This window comes from Polypterus senegalus, chromosome 12 (genome assembly GCF_016835505.1).
Source record: "Polypterus senegalus isolate Bchr_013 chromosome 12, ASM1683550v1, whole genome shotgun sequence".
Classification (NCBI taxonomy): Eukaryota; Metazoa; Chordata; class Cladistia; order Polypteriformes; family Polypteridae; genus Polypterus; species Polypterus senegalus.
Genome location: NC_053165.1, coordinates 130,294,665 through 130,316,797, shown reverse-complemented (window position 1 = coordinate 130,316,797; position 22,133 = coordinate 130,294,665). Strand labels below are relative to the sequence as shown.

The following is a 22,133-nucleotide window of genomic DNA, read 5'->3' as shown; positions in this document are numbered from 1 at the left end:
GTAGTCCTTAGGTCAAAAGTACATATATCTATAAAATGCTCTGCTGTCTGGTGTGTCTGAAAACTCTTTAAAAAAAGAGACTACTTTACCATACCGGCATTTGAAAGTGTGCACTTAAAGTACAGTAGATCCACCCTGAGAATGTTCTTTATTTTGAGGAGGTCCATGCAGTAATGACATGTTTGAACTCGGGAAGTAAAACATACTATGTTAGTTTAATAACCAGCACAAATATTGCTATTGTTATTAATTGGATTGACAAAGAAATTCTCTTTAAAATATAATTACTGACAAATGTTCTAGTGAAAATGGACATCTTGAAATTCACCAAAGCATTCGATTGTCAAAGTGCCTCCTCATATTGACAATAACTGGATGCAACTAAATTTTTATCTTGCTGGTGTATCAATCATCTTCCCTTTAATTCAAGGATGGATAAACTGTGAAGTTGGGGCCCTTTCAATAATACAGGAATGTCCTTCTATTTTACTTCAAGTGAAACTTTATATGGCATTTTGTGTGTTATTTCAGAACGGTGAAGGAAATGGCACTATGTTTAGGAAACTATCATTGTTTTAAAAAATCAAACTGAGGGTGGTTCCCAGCTATACAACTTTTCCCTTTTAGACTTTAATTCACCAAATTATTCCAATACCCAATGTGAACATAAATTGGTCACATTCTCATTTCCAGATGTATTAACAGATACAGAAAAGTATTTTGAGCTGGTGGCTGTGAATTCAATGTGATAATATCACTTCTACAGCACAGATTTCAACTCGGATCTCGGAGAATTTCAGTACCTTCAGCTTTTATTTCCAAAAACTTTCTCAATTAATACACAATTACTGCTGCTAACATAACCTACTTTTTTGAGTTAATTTTAAGTAACTTGCTTTTTAAGACGTAGAAACATTAATTGTTTCTAGCAGTCGAACAATAATGAAATATAAAGTAAGCCTACAGACAATCAGCACCTGTGTGTCCATCAAAATATCCAAAAGGAAAAAGTGGAGATTTGAGAAATATTGATCTATTTTGGGACACAACACATGATGATTATGATCTCAGAAAGAAGAAGATAAATAGTTTTGGAAATACCTAGTGTAGCAGAATGACAGTGAAAACAAACCATAGAAGCAAAGAAATAATATGCTTCATTAACAGTGAGAAATGACCTCAAAACTAAGAAATCTGCTGTAGCAAAAATACTGGCCCTCTGTGAACTAAGGTTAAGACTGCTCAGGTAGCTAGTTATTTCATTGAATTGCTTTGCATCTCATAGTTGTTTGGCTGATGAGAAAAGAAACAAGGTTTGTGAATCTTAGTTGACATCAGCACTACCATGTGTTTGTTAAAAATGATGACACTACTCTGGTGTTTTGAGCCCCAAGGGCCATATTTTTCTGAAAATGGTGGCTTGCCATTGCAGTGTGCACAGGGGAAACCATAGAGGTTGGTTTTAAACCACAGACTGTAATCACGCTCTGATTTGTTTGTATGTATTATGTATCTCCTCCGTAGTTGTATCCTGCTGATTACAATGGCTAATTCCCTGATTGGCCAACATCTACATCATATGTTTTCGGTCATTTTAGGAGATATTTTTGTAAATGATTTGAAAACATGAGTGTGGACTGAGATAGTTTTCATTTAAAAACAGTTTTGCAGTAGTGTGAGCATAGCTTTAAAAACAAGTTAATTAATGTCAAGGCAAAAAGAAAGCTGTCCTTTTATCAGAAGTAATTTGTTAATAAGAAAGTGTCTGGACTGAAAACCTGCAGCCGCAGTGGCCCGCCATGATCTCTGCTTGACACCCCTGGTCTGCATGAACTCACTAGTACTGTGCAATTCCTCTCTCTGTCAGGTAGACCCCTACTTTCTCTTATTATCTGGTTTCCAATGTCACATTCAGGATATTTTGGATTTTTTCAGACTGGTGAACCCATTTCTAACAATTGTTTAGTGTTTGGTTTAATTTTAAGTAGTTAACAATACAGTAAAACCTTGATTATCCATCACTCAGTTAAACCATCAGTCTCCGTTAACCGTCAGCGCCGACCTATTACTGTACAACTACTACCATACAGTATGCTGTGAGCTTTGCACACTGGGACAACTCTCCCTTGTGCTTGTGCGTAGTTTTCTTCCCCAGCAAAGTCATGCCACATTTTGAAATCACAGTATCGGTTACGTAGGTTCACTTCTAATAGTGTTTTGTAGCTTTTCTCTTCTGTTATGATTAATCTACTACACATTGTTATGGTCGATAAACATATGCGTGTGGTGTTGAAAAAATTTAAATTCTTAAATGTTTTTGAAATGGTGAAAGTGCTTCAAGTATTGCTTTAATTTACGGATTAGGAAAACCGGTATGTGAGACTTTTAAAACGTATCATGTCATTACTTTGGGGAATATGCGACACTTGAATATAAAAGCAACATGAATACATTTGTATGTCGGCATTTTCCTTCACCACATCGAACCATTCATCAAACATCGAAGCACACACATCGATCCTGGAGGATCCTAAAAGCGGCTGGAGTAGCAAGAAGTTCAGGCTGAAATTCCGGGTTTGAATGCGGAGAGTTATAATGATATTCCAGAAGATGACATGACTTTATTTGGATAAATGTATATTGTTGTACATGAATAAATATAAGATATCCCCTGAAAATAAGCCCTAGTGCATGTTTTGGAGCAAAAAATGTATTATTTTCGTGGAAACATGGTACTATATTTTATTTTGTTAATATAGTCTTGTTTTGCAATTAAATACAACTATTCGCTAAAGTAATCTACTGTATATCATTTATAAAGTAGCTGTTCTGTTATCCATCTTTTCTCTTATCCATCACGGCCTCGGTCCCAACCCCAGACAGATAATCGAGGTTTAACTATATTTCACGTTTTCCATGGCTCCACTATTTTAAGTATTTCCTTCCACATTACTATGCACAGACAGCAAGAGGTGCAAGGCGGATGATATAAACATCATCAAAATTCACTTTCTGGTTGTCCGAGATTTCAGATTCAAACCCAAGACTTTTAGTGTACATTCTTCTTTTTTGTGCTCCAGGCTTACAAACCTTTCATATTTGAATTGTGGCCATGGTTTTGCTTTGTGCTTTGGGCTAATTTCCTTAAGTTATCAATTTCTCAGTAACATGTTTTTGGGTCATTTATTCAAATATATTTTATTTGCTCGTTCTTTATTCAAACATGGTCATGCTCTTATTCTTGGGAAAATATCTTCATTGACCTGATGTAGATTTTAATTTTCATTGATTTGAATGTGACAGAAAGACAAAGCCTTGAGACAATTCTAATATTGCTATTGGATGTTTTGTAGTGAGGCATAATGTGATCTGCTGTACAAAGCTGTGTGTGTGTGTGTGTGTGTGTGTGTGCTGATTAACTTAGCAGCCGATTCTATGAGGTAATCCAATAATGAAGCACATTTTCCTCTCTAATTGTCAGCTGAAATATTAAAGGAAGATACCAGAAGAGCACTGTATTCTTTTCAAATGTTAATTAGGTACCCACTACATAGCAAGTTTCCATTGGTAACAAATTGCTTTTTCAACTTCATCCTTGCTATATCAGAGGAAGCATTAGCAACACTAGACTGAGCCAGTGGAAGCCATTATAGTCTTGACTTTAAGCCTGACATAACACAAAGAAAACACACAAAAAGGATACAACTTTATAATAAATAATATGAATAATCCACATCTTCTAATGACAACTGTACTATAGAGCAATACTTGTGCTTTTTGCTCTCCTTAGTACCTTACAGTATATTTTCTTTATGATATAATATTTATGTCCTGATCACAAGCTTGTGATCATATTGATTAAATCTATGACAGTTTTTTTAATTTAAAATGTATCCAAAATGTCTTCATTTATTCAAAGTTTTTATTATGTCACTTGATTTTATAAAGTACTCAGAGAGATACTTTTTAAGATTCTTTGTGTTTTTGTTAATGCCACACTGCGATGCTTTATTGTTACCTTAAAAATATGTGATGCAAAGAAAAGCATCAACCTATGAAGTCTTATTCCCACCCCTCAGAACAATAGGCATAGCATTACAATAGAGCTGTTATCAAATGATATCTGTATCAACAGTTTAGCTTTTTTTTCCCTACAAGTTTTTTTTGGGATTTTTTTGTCTTATTAGAGAGTCAAGGCTGGGGGTCTGTCAAAGAACAGGGCTTGTTAAAGCCCATTGAGGCATTCCCTGTGTGATTTTGGACTATACAAAAAAATAAATTGTTGTTTTTGTATATGCACCAGTAACAATAAGAGCGTATAAATCATCATTACGGTTATCTTTGCTTATCTCTAAGATGAGTAGACAGAATCTGAATAATATTCAAATACTATGTCACAATTGGGCCAAGAAAGACCTTCCATTCTGTACAATCTATTTAGTGCATTTGGGTTTTGGAGATCTATTCCACAAGTATTTGGCATTAAACATGAACTATTCCAGGATGGAGCAGCAGAGAGCCACACACAGTACCATTAATATTAGGCCATTTTAAAATCACAAGTTGACTTGTTCAGAAAGCCATACTACACAGTGAAAAAAAAACTCAGATGAGGACTAGAATATGCTGCCATGTTACACACTGACCTTTTCACTCTCCAACAATGTCTTTCTCAGACTTACTACTGTACTGATCTAGATAACTTTATGTTGATTTTTTTCATATTGAGTGAAAAAATGTAACAAGGCCACAATAAAGATCTGTTTGACTCATTCATTAGTTAATGTTCCACTATGGTCAATGCTGTGATGAATAAATAGTTTGTAGCTTTGGTAGTTTGTTCTGTTTTTTCTAAATGTCTTAATGCAAGGCTCACTTATATGCCATCATTTCTCCCAAACACCAAGTTATACTGAACCCATATAATCTGTTTTTCTTGAAAGGGTTTTAGGTAGCATGAAGCAGTGGATAAGGAGCTGCAATACAAACCCTGCATTTGTTTCACTGACACACAGTATTAAGGAAGAGTCATCAGACAGAGGAAGTTATTGCCTGTGCGTCGTCTCATCCCCTTTGAATGCTACCAAGATATTGTATAACCATTTTAGTAAAAGATTCTGTCAGAGCCCAAGTCACTAGAGGCCAGTTTATCCAATCATAATTTGTGATTTCCAGCCACTCTTATTGACCTGTAGTGTGTTTAGTAACTGAGAGATTCTCACTTTGCATAAAGCCATTGAAACAAAGATACTGTGCTTTCTTAGGGGTTGATTAAAAAGCAAAAATGAAACTTGCACATCACTGCTCATGCTAAAGCTTTGCCTTCCCTGCATGTCATTCAGAACTGCAGATATTTGGCCCTTCATATTTACAAGGACAGAGTGGTGGCTAGGGATACCCTTCAGCAATCGGTTCAAATCTCTGCTCCATCGGGCTCTTAAACAAGGCCCTTAACCTGTGAATGCTTCGTCCCGGGTATGATGTTATTCTGGATCCAGCCCTCTAAGCAGGTCCTCCTATTTACATCGAAAACTTGGGGATTGGTGGCAGGATTGGCACTCCAGTCAAAACTTACACTGTTCCAGTGTGGTACTGAAGTGTCACCCGCTGCACTCGGGTCTCAGTCCAGGTGGTTCATTGTGTGGAGGGTGCAGCAACGCACTATCAGCGCATGCTCCCAACCTCTCTCTATATTTCATAGCTTTTCAAAGGCTGGATTGGGAGAGCTTTGCACTGGGACCACTCTAGTTAAATGGCTTACATTTTTGAAAACATCAAAAATATCAGCATAGCATCAGCCAGTTGCCCAAGCTGTCATGGTGTGCCTCTAACAGAGATCCATAGTGTGCAGTTTAAAAGGAATTACAAGTATTCTGTCTCATGCTTGCCATGACTCCCTGGAAAACACTATGTAAAGTTCATAAAACATGTCCATTTTAAATTAAATTAGTTTAATAAAGCTGTATAGTGGGAAAATAGCCATATTATTTTTGAGCATAGAAAGGTGTCCATTTTGAGTAAGATTATATAAGATAGGCCCCTGTCTAGGTGTTGTTCCTGCCTGGCTCCCTATGCTTGCTCAGATCCCTGGGTATTCTTCATAAACAGTAGGGTGTATCCCGATGTCCTGACTAAATTGCCCATCACAGCCTTGTCATTCTGACCCCCCTCCAAATTATCCATTGTCTTTAATCTTTCTCTCTCTACTTTACCACCTTATAGCTAATGTGTGGTGAGTGCATTGATACAAAATGGCTGCTGTTGCATCATCCAGGTGGATGCTACACCTTAGTGGTATTTGAAGTGGCTCCCGAATCACTATATAAAGCGCTTTGAGTAGTGAGAAAAGCGCTATTTAAATGTAAAGAATTGTTATTATTTTTATTATTATATAGCAAAAAATGTATTTTCTTTTAATATTGTGTGTATTAGAAACTTCACTTATAAGGAAACTGGAGAGTGAATAGAATATATAAATGTTATTCAAAGTAAAATGGTCGCTTTATATATCACTCACTGTTACATCTTATTGTTTTCTCTGAGAAGGAATATTCTTAGCTTAGATGTTAGTATACATCACACATTATCACAATTAGATTAACTGATTTTTAGTGATAAAAATGTAACCAATTTTTTTTAACACAAGTCTCAACTATGACTTGACTCGTCTTGCTTGATTAAATCCGACAACTCAACTTGACTTACTTGAATATAATCTTTATAACTTGTGACTTGACTTGAAACATGAGACTTGTATACGTAGGACTTCAACCCATCTCTGGCAGAGGGTCCAACAAGAGTCAAGTCAAGTCAATTTTATTTACAGAGCACATTTAAAACAACACAAGTTGACCAAAGTACTGTACAGCTTCCATTAATACACCAACATATAATATATATATTGTGGACCACCAGTGGGTGTACCAGCCACCCTACCTGACACAACAGACAGTGGTACAAATCTCAGTACAACGTAGGCTTTATTTCAGTGGGGAAGCATTTTTCCCTCGATCTCCATAGCAGCACAGTAAAAATAAACACAGTTAAACCCCAAACAGACAGTCCCTTTCTCTCCTTATCTCTTCTGCCTCCACTCCTTACTCAAGCTTCGTCCTCTGGGACTCTGACTTGTGGCAGCTGGCCTCTTTTATAGAGCACCCGGAAGTGTTCCTGTTGTGCCACGATCTCCTTCCAGCTGCACTTCTGGGTGTGGCAGCAGCCCTGCAGAGGAGGGTTCAGCCATTCTCCATGTGCTTCCATGATCCAAACCTGTGGCACTGTAGCACGCCAGGAAGGCTGCCCTCTGTTGTTCTAGGGGAGATAGTGCCCTGTGCTGTCCTTCCCCTGGACCTTCCGTTATGGAGGGATCCCTGCCAGGTATGAATCCCAGCTGTCCATTACTATATATATATATATATATATATATATATATATATACTGTAATCCCTCGCTATATTGCGCTGCGACTTTCACGGATTCACTCGCGGATTTTAAATGTAAGCATATCTAAATATATATCACAGATTTTTTGTTGGTTCTCGGATTTCTGCAGAAAATGGGTCTTTTAATTTATGCTACACGCTTTCTCAGTTTGTTTGCCCAGTTGATTTCATACAAGGGACGCTATTGGCGGATGGCTTAGAAGCTACCTAATCAGACCATGTATTACGTATTAACTAAAACTCCTCAATGATATAAGATATGCTTCCCGCGCGGTGCTTGATTGTTTGCTTTTCTCTGTCTCTCTCACTCTCTCTGACATTCTCTGCGCCTGACGGAGGGGGTGTGAGCAGAGGGGCTGTTTGAACAGAGGATACGGACACTCCTCTAAAAAATGCCGCTTTATCGCGGTGCTTCGGCATACTTAAAAGCACAAAAGCACGTATGATTTTTTGATTGTTTGCTTTTCTCTTGCTCTCTCTCTCTGACATTCTCTGCTCCTGACGACGCTCTTTTGAAGATAAGATATGTTTGCATTCTTTTAATTGTGAGAAAGAACTGTCATCTCTGTCTTGTCATGGAGCACAGTTTAAACTTTTGACTAAAGGGTGTTATTTCATGTCTAGAGGGCTCTAATAATGTTAACAGTGTGGGAGAGTTTATAAGGGCTTAAAATATATTCAAATAACCATACAAACATATGGTTTCTACTTCGCAGATTTTCATCTATCGCGGGGGGTTCTGGAACGCAACCCCCGCGATCAAGGAGGGATTACTGTTTATATATATATATATATATATATATATATATATATATATATATATATATATATATATATATATATATAGCGAATAAATACACCAAAATAACCAATATTATCTCTTTATTATATAAAAAAATCCTGAGATGGGACTTTTTAGCCTGGGACAAGACATGACTTTTTCAGACAGATACTTGCAAGTCCCACGAGACGAGACTTTGTGCCAAGAGATTTAACCGTTGCCGGAAATAAAAGACAAAGAGTAGATAACAAAGTAGAAAGTCATAAAGAGGTTCAAAAATGTTGGCATGATACACACGCAGAGTGGGTTAGAGATTATGAAAGAACTAAAATTCGAAAGGCTCAAAAACTGATAGTAAAGACTGCATTAGCGCTAACAAACGGAAATTATTACTCTGTGAAATAATGGAACAGTGAAAAGAGATTGAATATATTTTTCGTATTCAAACTTTAAGTCAGAGACTTGTAGATTGTCTAATTTGTGTTGGCATCAGGGAAAAGTAGTGTTTCTTCCCAATGAAGAGGCATATCCGCGAGAATTAAAAGATTTGTTATTTGGCGAAAGGGAAATTCACATACTTGAGTGCCAGAGACGTGAACTGATTGCCGTGTAGCGCAGGACAGGGAGTTGGCGACCAAAGCGAGCAGGGGGCGAAGCCCCCTAGTAATAAAGAGATGAGTGGGCTTTTTTAGTTTTAACTGACAGGAAAATATTCAGAAAGTAAAGGATGGAGGAATACTTTAAACTGCACGTTTCAAGTTTGGAAATTGAACTGATGGTATTAACTGTTGTCTCTTTAGGTTCTGTTTTGTTAGGATAGATAGATTAAACTCTCATACAAATTAGGCTGACATTCCACTACTATGTGCCATGTTTAGTAGCTCTTCTCTAGGTTTTCACTACAATTGTTACTTTGCTGTTGTGAAATGGAGACCAAAACAGCACATATTATTTCAGATGTGCCAAAACAAGTACCTTAAATAGGCTTAGGCATAAACTGCTTTGATTTGACCTTCTCACATTTCCAGCACATTTTTAATTGCATCTGTATAATACTTGATTGAGAAGTTTTATGTGCGTTAGAATTGCAAACATCTCCAATAATATCATTTTTATTTGTATTAAATTCATTTAATTTGCCACAGATTCAGATGTAATTCTGCCGTGTTCCATTTCTACTGATGTAGGAGACTCTGAAACATCCATCAAGCTGCTATATTTATCAGCAGAATTTAACTATCTTGTTTATTACATTTTTATTCATATCATTTATGTAAATTAGAAAGTATACACAGCTGATTAGCAGAGAAAGATTCTTTTTCCACATTTTGTCAATGACTGCTAAAATCCTTCATCTGTCCACACTCCACACCTGAGTCCTGGTTGCCTGTCATTTGATGGTTCAGTAACTCTTTTGAAAAGCTTTTTGAAATTCATAATAAATCAAGTCATTCACTTGGTTGCCAAGTCATTCACTTGGTTGCTGTTGAATATTTTTGTTATATCCTCATAAAATTCCCACATATTGCTAAAACAAGATCTCCAATGTCAAATACCAATGGTGACTTTTTATTAACATTCACTGTATGTACTGAATTGTTGCTTTTCTGTCTGATCTTCTTAATTCATTTATATGTAAAACACTGTAAGCTTACTGGTCTATAATTTTTAGCATCTGCACAATCCTTTTTTACATAATAGTGAAATATTATTTAGCCTCCTACCCTTTCCATATTAACCTCTAAAAAGGAAGAAAAGTTAAAAGGTTTCTATGTAATGTATAATCCTGTGTTTCTTTGATGACTCTAAAGTAAATATCCAGGGCTAGTTTTTATTTATTTTGAGTATCTTTTGAATAATTTTGTAGCACATTTAATCTTTTTACATCTTATCTTTTATTTATTCTGTGCTGTTTTAGTACATTTCACCTCTTGCTTTACTCCTGTCATATCATTTTAAAGATTTTAGACAGCATGTTCTTTTATACATTGTGAACTAAGAAGGAGAAACAAAAGTGAGTGTTGTTGTTCTGGAGGACACTCTATTTACTGTTGTTGCCTGTAGGGCAAAGAGAAAGCACAATTGTGCTGGTCAAAGAATTGGGTTTAGGCTGAAATCTGTAAAGATAAAGCAAGAAATGTTTGGGGTACCATCTGGGAACCACATTTGAATGAAGATGACAAAAAAGGGGGCAGAGAAAAGTGCAGTTTGAAAGTACAAACTATTGGCATCAGCCAAGTCAAAAAAAAAAGGAAGGGGATCAATACTTCCATCTTAATGAATGTTGAATGGTCCTCAAATGAAGAGCAGCTTCCAGTGGCATTGATGGTTTTGTACTGCTTACCCAGAATGGAGTCAGTCATCTTCTGGTTGGCAGACGCCTGAACTGCAGACAGAAAAGAAGATGGTGTTAGTGAGCGGGCTGCTTGGGTTGTTATTGCTTAAGTTTATAGAGCCTTTAAGATATTCCCTAAGTGTACATGTTTGACAACACCCAAGTGCAAAAGAAATGAAAAACAGCGGTGTAGGGTCCCATTCTCCTTAGACGCAGATCCTACAATAAAAACTAGCTTCTGGTGAGGACTTCAATAGGACTGAGACTATAATGATGTTGCATTGGTCTTCCAGTGATTTCTCCTCCTCCATTCTGAAGAAACAAATGGAACAACAGTCAGTGATGGTGTCACAATCAGTTCCTTCCCCGTATTATTCCAGCACAAATCTGTAAAACACACTACATGCCCATGTGTCTGACAGCATTTTATGTAATTGATCATTCAGCAAATTCTATCATTCTACTCCTTCTAATAACATAACGTTTTCAGTTCCATGTCATGGTGTGCTGGGCAGTTTGAAATTGTCAGTTATCCTAACCTGACTGGTTTGGGAGAAAAAAGACATTTAGGCACAGGGAGAATGTGCAGACTGCACTCAGACAACAACAGGGTGCAGGACCTGAACCCAGGATACTGGAGCCAAGCAGCAGGAGAGATCTAAAATTATATTGCAGTTAACAAAGTATTTGTTTAAATGCCCCTCATATCCTCTTAGTTAAATACTGATGCCAGGTTAAGTGTTTTGTGCATTTGACAAAATTCACATTTTTAACGAATATTTTTGGTGATATGCTTGCCCAATATATTGTAAAATTAACTGCTTCATTAGAGTAATTTGACCTCTTTAATATGAAATTTCCACTTGCTGTTAAAGAATCAATATACAGTATATAAAATGTCTGTCCATCTGTCACACAATTAATTGCAAACTACTATTTTAATGAAAATATTATAAGCTAATACAATCTAGAAATGAAAAGAAATTAGGCAAAAACTTTGGCAAAGTGACCTGTGGTTATATGTTTATTACAACAAGCGATCAGAAAACTAAGTGACATAGTAGAAAGAAAACAACAGTAGCGACAGCTATGTGATGAGAGCACCATTATAGGAAGAAAAAGAGCTGTGACATTCATTGGGTGTCAAGTGTGGGAAACAGAATGCAAGAATGACAATCAATTGAAAGAAATATAAAAGTTAATGTTGCTGCAATCTGCTGGCCATGACCTGTGGCAATATATATATATATATATTTGTTTTTTTTTGTGGCCAAAGAGATCTAGAAACTAAGTGATAACTGCTATATTCAAAGAAAGAAAGAAAGAAAAGAGAAGCAACATCTGCTGAGCATCAAGCACATTGTAGAAGGTGATTAAGTGATGAAGAACAACAAAGAATAAAAAGACATTACGCTGAACCACATCGACAAGCAAGAAGTTATCCTGAAATAAAAATCCTGGTGGCCATACAGGATGGCACAGTGGCCTATGGTCCTGTGTTCATGACAAAGTGTTTGAGAAACCAAGCAATGATCACCATATGGCAGAAAGTAAAGTGACACCTACTGTGCTTATATATATATATATATATATATATATATATATATATATATATATATATATATATATATATATATATATATATATATAGCCTGATATGTTCCTGGAAATTTCAGATATTTTACAACTCAGTGACTTGTCCACTTTATTGCTAACTAGAAAAGTTTATTGTAATAAAGCACAGTCCCCACAAGCCCACCTTTTGATAATCCTCAAGACACCACGCTTATGTTTTTAGAATTCATAATCAGCTGCAAGTATTGCATTTATTGGTCATCAAACTTCGCTACATGTAAAATAAAGGATGGCAAAGCTATCCATGGTCGTGTATTTATGACAAAATGATCACAAAACCAAGTAATAGCCACTATAATATAATGGCAGAAAGAAAAAGAAGAGCTGCAGCCAAGCAGGTCAGGTTCATATGCATTCAAGGCAAAGTCCAGAATACACAAAGAAATGCAAACTGGCAACTGAGAAGATCATCAAATACTTGAAATCTCTGAGCATATGAAGGAATTGGTTGTACATCCATATATTGATGTTTCTTTGAAGACCACTGCTTAGCAGAATCACTTCACTGTTGTGATCTATGTCAAGCTTTATTTTTTTATGTTGAACACCAAAGATTGTATTGCTAAAATAAAAACGTTCTGCTGTTACTATATGAGCAACCAGAAGTAATAAAATACAATCTGACTTCTAGAGGAACTGAAAAAGTAACTATTAACAAAACACAACAGTGTTAACAGCTCCTTATCTTTTAATTGGTTTTATTTGTGTTTTATTTTAGAACCTAGTAATGCAATAAGATAGGCTTCTCATATTGTTATTATTATTCAAATACACAGAGGAAAACATCATTACGTCCATTAACTTGTGTTACTGAGATTCATAACTTTTTTGAGTCCCCACTTTAGCATTTGTTTTTATAAGTTGTTTATTGACACTAATATTTGTTTTGGGGTGTTTAAAACATCCTCCCAAAGTCGTGTCTTTATCTTTGCAGTTCTCTCTACTCTGCACTGAAAACTCTCAACCAAGTTATTGCTTATTATTATTTGAAGCAAACCTTTATTTATAAATCATTCCTATATATCCTATCCTACTTATATATATTCCTATATATCCTATATGACTCCAGAACACTTCATTGTGTTTGTGTATATACTGTACAGTATCATAAACACATTTTAATGGTGTTTTGGCCTCCAAGTTCACCCATGAAGAAACTTTTCCTATAATGAATACCCTGACAAGGCTTAAATTTGCCAATTTTACAGCGCACTAAAAAAACAAATGCATGATAGGCTCTGTGTACAGTTAGCTCAGACAAAAAATGATTAAAGAGATGGTAACAACAAATAAGAAAATTAAAATTAAGACTAAACAGAATGCTTTAAAAAAAAATTATCACATCGTGTCCTTCATATCTATTGTGGTTAGGGGCAGGAATGACTGGTCTCAGAAAATAAAAGTTAGGATGGCAATTGGGTCGTCCTGTTTAATGTAACTGGAAGTCTTAACAAAAAACAATTCCTCCTGGTGTTTAGGCTCCTTGCCCTCAGGCTTTTAGCTAAACAAAAAGGTTCCGCTGTAGCCGCAGGTTCAGGGTCCGTATGTCAGGAGCTCCGTCTGGCAGGCTGCTCTGGTCACAAAAGATATTTCCTTGTGGACAGCTGGGGTTCTTATAGGTTTGAGAGGCGGAAGGGGTGGGGCTAAGGACCCTCACTGGGTAGTTTCTCAGTGCTGCAAGGAGAGGAGGAGAAGAGAATGTTAGCGACAGCGCCCCCTCTCCTCTCAGTAGTTTATTACGTACCTCAACTGAGCCCGTGTAACATTATCTATCTATCTATCTATCTATCTATCTATCTATCTATCTATCTATCTATCTATCTATCTAAGAATAAGAAAGCGTGACTAAAAACCAGCCTAGTAGGATTAACACCTCTTATTCAATAAAAGTCTCCTGTGAAAGCAAAAAAGAGAATAAAGTAAGAAACAGTAAATCTGTAATAAATATTCTTATCATTCCTTAATGTGTATCAACATGTGCATATATAAAATGTAACATTTTGCAAGAAAACTGAATTTAAATGTTCAGAATTATTGTCTGCCTGAGTGCTGAAATAGTTTCAATTCAATTCAATATTGAATGTGCAAATTTTAATAAAGTATTCTGTTGTTTAAAGGTCTGCAGTGCCACAATGTTCAAATTGGAAAACTCTTTAACAAGTTTGTTCTATAACTGAAGAAAGAAAGCTAATTTAAATGTAAAGTGATTGGAAAGAAAAATTATGAGCATTTCCTCAGAACTGGCCCTGGACTAGAGCCAGAAAATTAATTGAAGCCTGCAATATTATTTATGATAATGACCTGTATTGTTTGCAGAAATCAATTCCTATATTCTCCCCTTTGAGGAAAAGAGGCTGCACAAGCTGATGGAGTTAGGCGGTATGTATCTAATAAATTATAGATCACCAAAATGCAGCGTATCTTAACATCAGATTTCAAAAATGCCAGTGCTATGTAGTGTGCTACTAATCTAGGAGTTGCCCTGGGCGGCACTGAGGCTTCTTCATAAAACTCAAGCATTAGCAAATAACACACCTTTGACTACAGGCATTTAAGGATCAATGGGGGCCAAAAATGCTTTTAAGTTCCTGCAAAACCAGGAAAACAAGCATGTTCCCTTTATCACGTCAGGTTAGATTGCCATCTCCGGAGTGCAGCTATTTCAGGTACAGAGTGCTTGGTGGTTTGGGTCTTGTAGTGGGGAGAGAGTGGTCTGGAGAAAACATCTGTTCATTTCACCTGCAAACCACAATGTACTGTGAAATGGCAGGAATGAAGCCACAGAGCCCTCAGGGGGATTGTGGGAAATCTGGCTCAGTGGGACAAGCGTGGTTTTGTTTGGAAGGCCATATCAGCATTTAATAAGGAAACAAGATTGCAAAGGAAAGGATACAATGAGAATCCATAGAAAGTGACGCAGGATAAGGCTTGATTTGAGTTTCTAGATTTGATCATTTAAATATTGGTCATTTAAACTTTATTTCTTTGTGCAGCAACATTGTACAGTGTATTATTCATTGATATTCAATTTGATATTCTGTGTTCAGTAGAGCCATATTAATCAAAAGCATATCATGTGCTGTTCTTCTGGGTAAACATTGTTTGAAAACCAAATTAAGAAAGCACAATGGTAGAGCGTACAGGGTGGGCATCAATATTATTTATTGCTTCTCTTGCTCTTCTCCTTTTACTCAGTTAAGTCAAAAATTTCTCCTTTCCTCAGCTTAATGGAAAGTTTAGAGAATTAAATCTTTGCAATTGTTGTCTAAGTCAGTTGGGAGAGGAGCAGAGGTTAGGGATTGCATGGCAGATGGCATGGAAGAAAAGGAGACAAGTGGACTTTATAATGGAAGGTAGGGAGGTGGAAAGGAGGTGTGTGATTTTGTGATCGTCATGACCTTGAAGAGAACCTCAGTATAAAGCCCATAAAACAGTATCCAGAAGCCCCACAAGGAGAAAGACCTGCCATCCCTTGGCTTGTAAAAACATAAAGGGCACTCAAAAATGTTTATAAAATAAAAAGATTAATTTTACACAACCATACTCAGTAGCACAAGGAAGTTTATTTCCAAATAGCAGGGTATCCAGTGGAAAACAATTCCCAAAGGCCAAAAAACAGAGCAGAATTCAGAAAATCAAAATAAAAATCACAAAGTGCAGTATAATAATAATTAATGATAAGAACTCGCCAACACCTGTATATAAAATGTACTGCAGTGGATGGTGAGTTTCCTCAGCCTTTATAGCCGGGGTGGGCAAAGTCAGTCCTGGAGGGCTGCAGTGGCTGCAGGTTTTTGTTATAACCCAGTTGCTTAATTAGAAAACAATCCTGGCCAATAATTTAATTTCATGGCTTGTTAGTGCTTTAACTCTACCATGTCAGGTCATTCTCATATCCTAGATTTTCTTTTCTTTTCCAAGGATATCATCCAAATGATTTGAAGCCTAAAACGGATGAGTAATTTGTTTTCACTTTCCTTCCAAGTATTTACTTAAACCAAATAGTACACTATAAATACGCACAGATATAAATGGCAACAAGCTAAAAGGAGAAATGCTGGTCTCTTTTGTCATTTTCATCTTATTGCTAATAAGGAGCAATGAAAAACTGAGAATACAGCTGTTTAAGACTAAATAAGCAATAAAGGTCCAAAATCTTAACAAACGAGACAACTAAAGTGAAGCAGAATTGTTACTTGAGCAATATGCGCTTCTTATTAAGCAATTGGGTTGGAGAAAAAACCTGCAACCACTGTGGCTCTCCAGGTATGACTTTGCCCACCCCTGTTATATAGGGTTGAGTACAGCCCTTTGATGGTGATAGATAGGTGGCGCTGCCTCTTGGGGGACCACCCACAAAATGCATGAAACATAGTAGAAGACACATAGGTACACAGAAAGTAAATGATCAACAATAGTACCATAAACAATCACAAATGCAAAAAAAGACATAAAGGAGGATTTTGGACCCCAGCAATGGGGGGAACCTTGGCTGAAACATGACAGGGATTACTTTGAAATGTGGCCAAGACACTTGATAAAACAAGAAGGGTATAGGAAGACCAAGGGGCGGCATCAGTGGCAGACCTACATTTTGGGGCCCTCAAACTTGAACTGTTGTGGGGGTACCTTCACAACCAGTACTGGGGTCTGGGTAAAGTCTGTTATCTTCTCCAATTCTTCCTTTGTTTATTTCAAAACATTCCAATATACGTACATTAATAAATCATTTTTTAAGCAATTAGATTCAACAATAACCTCATTTATTTGGAACTCAAAACATACACATATCCAAAGAGTGACCCTACAAACACCTAAGGCAGAAGGTGGCATGGCTCTACCCAACTTTCAGTTTTATTACTGGGCAGAAAACATACAAGCTATAAAAACCTGGACACAAATAGATGAACATACACAGGCTTGGTCAGCAATAGAACTAAAATCCTGCAGCACTTCTTTATATTCCCTGCTTTGTGCCCCAATAAATGCAAGTTATTGCCAATATACTAATGACCCAATTGTGCTTCACTAATTCAGAATATAGAACCAATGTAGATAGCATTTCAAGATAGAGAATCTTTTATCTGTGGCACCTCTGCAAGAGAACCACCACTTTCAACCCTCACAAACATTTGCAGTTTTTAATATCTGGATTAAATCACTTAGTGATCTTTATATAGACAACATCTTTGCATCCTGTGAACAATTACATTCCAACTTTAACATTCCAGCTACACATTTCTTTCACTATCTTTAAATTAGGAACTTTGTTAAACAGAACCTACCGGATTTTCTTCATCTTGCACCCTCCTCCATGCTGGAAAAAATATTGCTCAATTTCGAGGACTTAGACACCATCTCTGCAATATATAAAATTATTTTACAGTCCCTCCCTTTCAAAGATCCAAGAGGACACTGGGAAAAAGATCTCTTAATCAATATATCAGAAAAGGAGTGGAAGGTAGCAATGCAGAGAATTCACTTGAGCTCCATATGTGCAAAGCATATAATCATTCAACTCAAAATTATAAATCGAGCACATTTGTCTTACTTAAAATTATTTAAAATGTTCCCAGGACAAGATCTAACCTGTGAACGCTGCAATCAAGTCCCAGCCTCACTGGGTCACATGTTCTGGGCCTGCACCAAATTAACATCATTTTGGACCAAAAATTGTAAGCAAGTCTAAATATATATCAAGGATTTTTTGCTGGTTCGCGGATTTCTGCGGACACTGGGTCTTTTAATTTAAAGTACATGCTTCCTCATTTTGTTTGCCCAGTTAATTTCATACAAGGGACGCTATTGGCGGATGGCTTAGAAGCTACCCAGTCAGAGCATGTATTAGGTATTAACTAAAACTCCTCAATGATATACGATATGCTTCCCGCTCAGTGCTTGATTGTTTGCTTTTCTCTGTCTTTCTCACTCTCTCTGACATTCTCTGCGCCTGACGGAGGGGGTGTGAGCAGAGGGGCTGTTTGCACAGAGGCTGTTTGCCTAGAGGATATGGACGCTCTACTAAAAAATGCAGCTTTATCGCTGTGCTTCGGCATACTTAAAAGCCCAAAAGCATGTATTGATTTTTTGATTGTTTGCTTTTCTCTTGCTCTCTCTCTCTGACATTCTCTGCTCCTGACACACATTCTTTGAAGAGGAAGATATGTTTGCATTCTTTTAATTGTGAGAAAGAACTGTCATCTCTGTCTTGTCATGGAGCACAGTTTAAACTTTTGACTAAAGGGTGTTATTTCATGTCTAGAGGGCTCTAATAATGTTAACAGTGTGGGAGAGTTTATAAGGGCTTAAAATATATTAAAATAACCATACAAACATATGGTTTCTACTTCGCAGATTTTCATCTATCGCGGAGGTTCTGGAACGCAACCCCGCGATCGAGGAGGGATTACTGTATCTTCACATTTCTTTTTCTTCTCCATTCATCTCTATTGCCCTTTTAAACTAATCAGTTTAGGTATGTTTACAAGCTTTAAGTTTTACTCCGTTGGCCATACTCTCTTTTTTAGGGGTGGGGGTCAATTTGTTTTAATCCTATTTTTTTTTTTTTGTAAAAATTGATCTATTTGAATGGAATGATTACAATAAAATAAAAAAAACAGTGCATTCCCTCTTATCTTCCAAACTCACTTGCATTAAATAAGTTTTTACTATGCACAATTGTGTGCAGCTCCCAGCTGCCCTCTGACATGGTACACTGAAAATGCAAAACAAAGTAGAAGAGGAAAGATAGGAAAAGAAACTGCAGTTAATAAGTTGTGAATAAGCAAATATCTGCAGTGGGTTGGCGCCCTGCCTGGGGTTTGTTTCCTGCCTTGTGCCCTGTGTTGGCTGGAATTGGCTCCAGCAGACCCCCGTGACCTTGTAGTTAGGATATAATGGGTTCGATTACAGATGGATGGACGGATGGATAAGCAAATATAAACTCTTTAATTTTTGCAGATGATGGTTTGAAAATTTCCTTCAACATCATACAACACCATTTTAGTAATAGTTAAAAATGATTACAGAGAAACACTAACATTACAAAATAACAACAACAACATTTATTTATATAGCACATTTGCATACAAAAAGTAGCTCAAAGTGCTTTACATAATGAAGAAAAGAAAAATAAAAGACAAAGTAAGAAATTAAAATGAGACATTAGTTAACATAGAAAAGGTGTAAGGTCCGATGGCCAGGGTGGACAGAAAAAACAAAAAAAAATCTCCAGACAGCTGGAGAAAAAAATTTAAATCTGCAGGGATTCCAGGACACAGGATCGCCAAGTCCCCTCTGGGCATTCTACCTAACATAAATGAAATAGTCCTCTTTGTAGTTAGGCTTCTCACGGAGTCACTTGATGTTGACGGTCATACAGACTTCTGGCTTTGATTCCATCCATCATTGTTGGAACATCACAGTGCTTTTTGCCACCACCAAAAGGACACCAGAAAAGGAAACAAAAGAGAGAGTAGGGATTAGTACAGATTTTAGAGCTACCATGAATAGTTATTATAATGAGTTGGAGATATAGAGTATCAGGATTTTAATTGCAGTGAAGTTATGAGAAGGCCATGTTAAAGTAGTACTGTGTTTTCAGCAGTTTTTTAAAGTGACCAATTAGTCATTTCACATCGCATTCATGAAAAGACTAAAAGTGCGGCTTTAAGAAATAATGCTAGCAAAGCACACATCTTACTGCTGGCGTATTTTTTTATACTAAATTTCAGACCCTACTATTCTTTTATGTAATAGAGGTTTGTTTTATAGACAACACAATAAGAAGAAAAAGCACTTGGCTAAACCTTTCAAAAGCACCTCTGGTTAATGTCTTGTAATGAAAAAATCAATATTCTCATACCTTTATACAATATTAATGGATTTAACTATATCTATAATACTGGTTGTGTGGTAAAAAATATCTGAATCCCAGCTGTCTGTGCTTAAATGGTGGGCTAAACCATGCAATGCAACAATGTCTTGTTCCCTGATTTTTCATTTTTATTATCTTCATTTATTTTATATATGTTGGATATGTAAAGTTCAACGCTCATTCATTAATTCCATTGTATTTTGAATTTATTTTATCTCTTGCTCTCCAGAGTTCATTTTTCGCTGTTTTTCACATTTAGTTATTAATTTATTTCCTGATATGTCTGCTCAAACTTGATTTTGATCATTTCCTTACACACAAATTCATTTGTGACACTATTTTTTTATGTTTCTAGTTTGGTAACTTTAGCTTTAGGCATATTGCCTTTTCTCTGCCATTAAGTCTTTGTTCTTTCCTTGTTTGCATGTTTCAGTTTTATGATCTATCACTTTCAACCATTCAAGAATGAGGCTGCCTTTCATTTTCCCAGAAAATGTAAATCTCAAAGCAATGGTGAATGAAGGGGCAGAAGAGAAGCGTAAATAAAATGAGATATTTTGCAACTTTCTTCAGCTTGTAGCAGACTAAAATCCAGCATAGATTCACACTGTGGATATCACAGTGATTTATTTATTTTTTCAGTGGGGATCCCAGGTACGCACCCAGCCTTGGCCCAACTCACACACACCACCTAACAGAGACACAAAAAGCAACCAGTCAAAAAACAGAAATTAAAGAATGTATTAAACAGCAAAATGAAAATGAAATATATGAAGCTACAATGATGATACCCCAGTTCTTCTTACGGCTATATACAATAAACACAAACTCAACAATAACAAACCACTAACAAAAACCACACACTATGAAGTCCATGAAAACGGCAACTGATGGAATGAAATGATGGAGGTAGATAGTTCAGAGATCAGTATGCTGTATATGAATGTAAAGGTCAATCCTCTGGTATTGACTTTGGTCAGGGGTGCGGAAATCCAACGCCCGACTCGTCCGACACGGGTAAATTGACAGTCGGACAAGCGTGTTCTTCTGGTTTCAGTTGTCTGCGGCCAAGTGCAATGTTCTGGCGAAAAAAGAATTATATGTGCTGTGCAGGGCACATTTTTACCACTACTTTCAAATTTTAAACATTTGGGTACGTACTTCGTGCAGAAACAGCCTACTTAGGCATGTTCTTCATGTCTCAGATTGGTCTTCAATATTGTTTACAAAATGACGGCTGATTTTTCAAAGGGGAAGCACTCTTACGGTCTAACATAAGTATTTTACCCTACTATTTACACGCTTGGAGATGCGGTCATTTTTTTTCATGCCGACATTACGATGTAATCTGATGATTTTTTCATTATAATCGATAACGTTTATATATTATTGATAAAATACCTTGTTTCTACATAAAATGCGGTCATTTTACTTACAATCCAAATGTTTTCACCACATAACAAAGCTTCTTAGGCAGTTAATCTTTCCTGAAATTTGCGATTTCGCGTAGGTTGTGATATATTGAGGAGTTAAGAAATTTATTGCGTGACAACAATTCTGATGAGCTGTCTATAGATCGTTTTTAATTAGAGAATTTTTCATATAAAACAAGTTGGTTTCGCGCTGTCAGTTTATTAAAAATAAAGAAGAAAACATTCTAATGGTTTCCAAATGTTATGAAATATCTATAAAAATCATCACTTAGACGCGATTATTTTTTTCCAACAACATCGGTAATATTTACTTCTTTGGAAATGTACCATCTTGCGGAATTTCGAATACGTCATTAGGAATTACCTGTGTAACCCATAATGCACTGCGGTAAGCACGTTCGTCTCACTATATGCGTGTTGCTGAAACTGAAGCAAGTAGCATCTCGGATGAGAAATGGATCGTTTCTTAAATAAAACTGGCAAAACAGGCCCTGAAAAAACTGACAATGAGGACAAGAAAAGAAATACAAAAGCTGAAAGGGACAGTGAGTATGATAAAAAACGAAAACGGTCTTTTCAATCGCAATGGCTCAGAGAGTTTCCGTGGGTAAATGCAGACGACGCTGACTCC

The 22,133-nt window shown here is 36.5% G+C and overlaps 1 protein-coding gene across 3 annotated transcripts in view; it reads left to right on the top strand.

The window, feature by feature from the left end:
- The window catches only part of tmem266 (transmembrane protein 266), a 505,213-nt gene that overhangs the window by 461,560 nt on the left and 21,520 nt on the right, over positions 1–22,133 (top strand). The window lies entirely within an intron of this gene.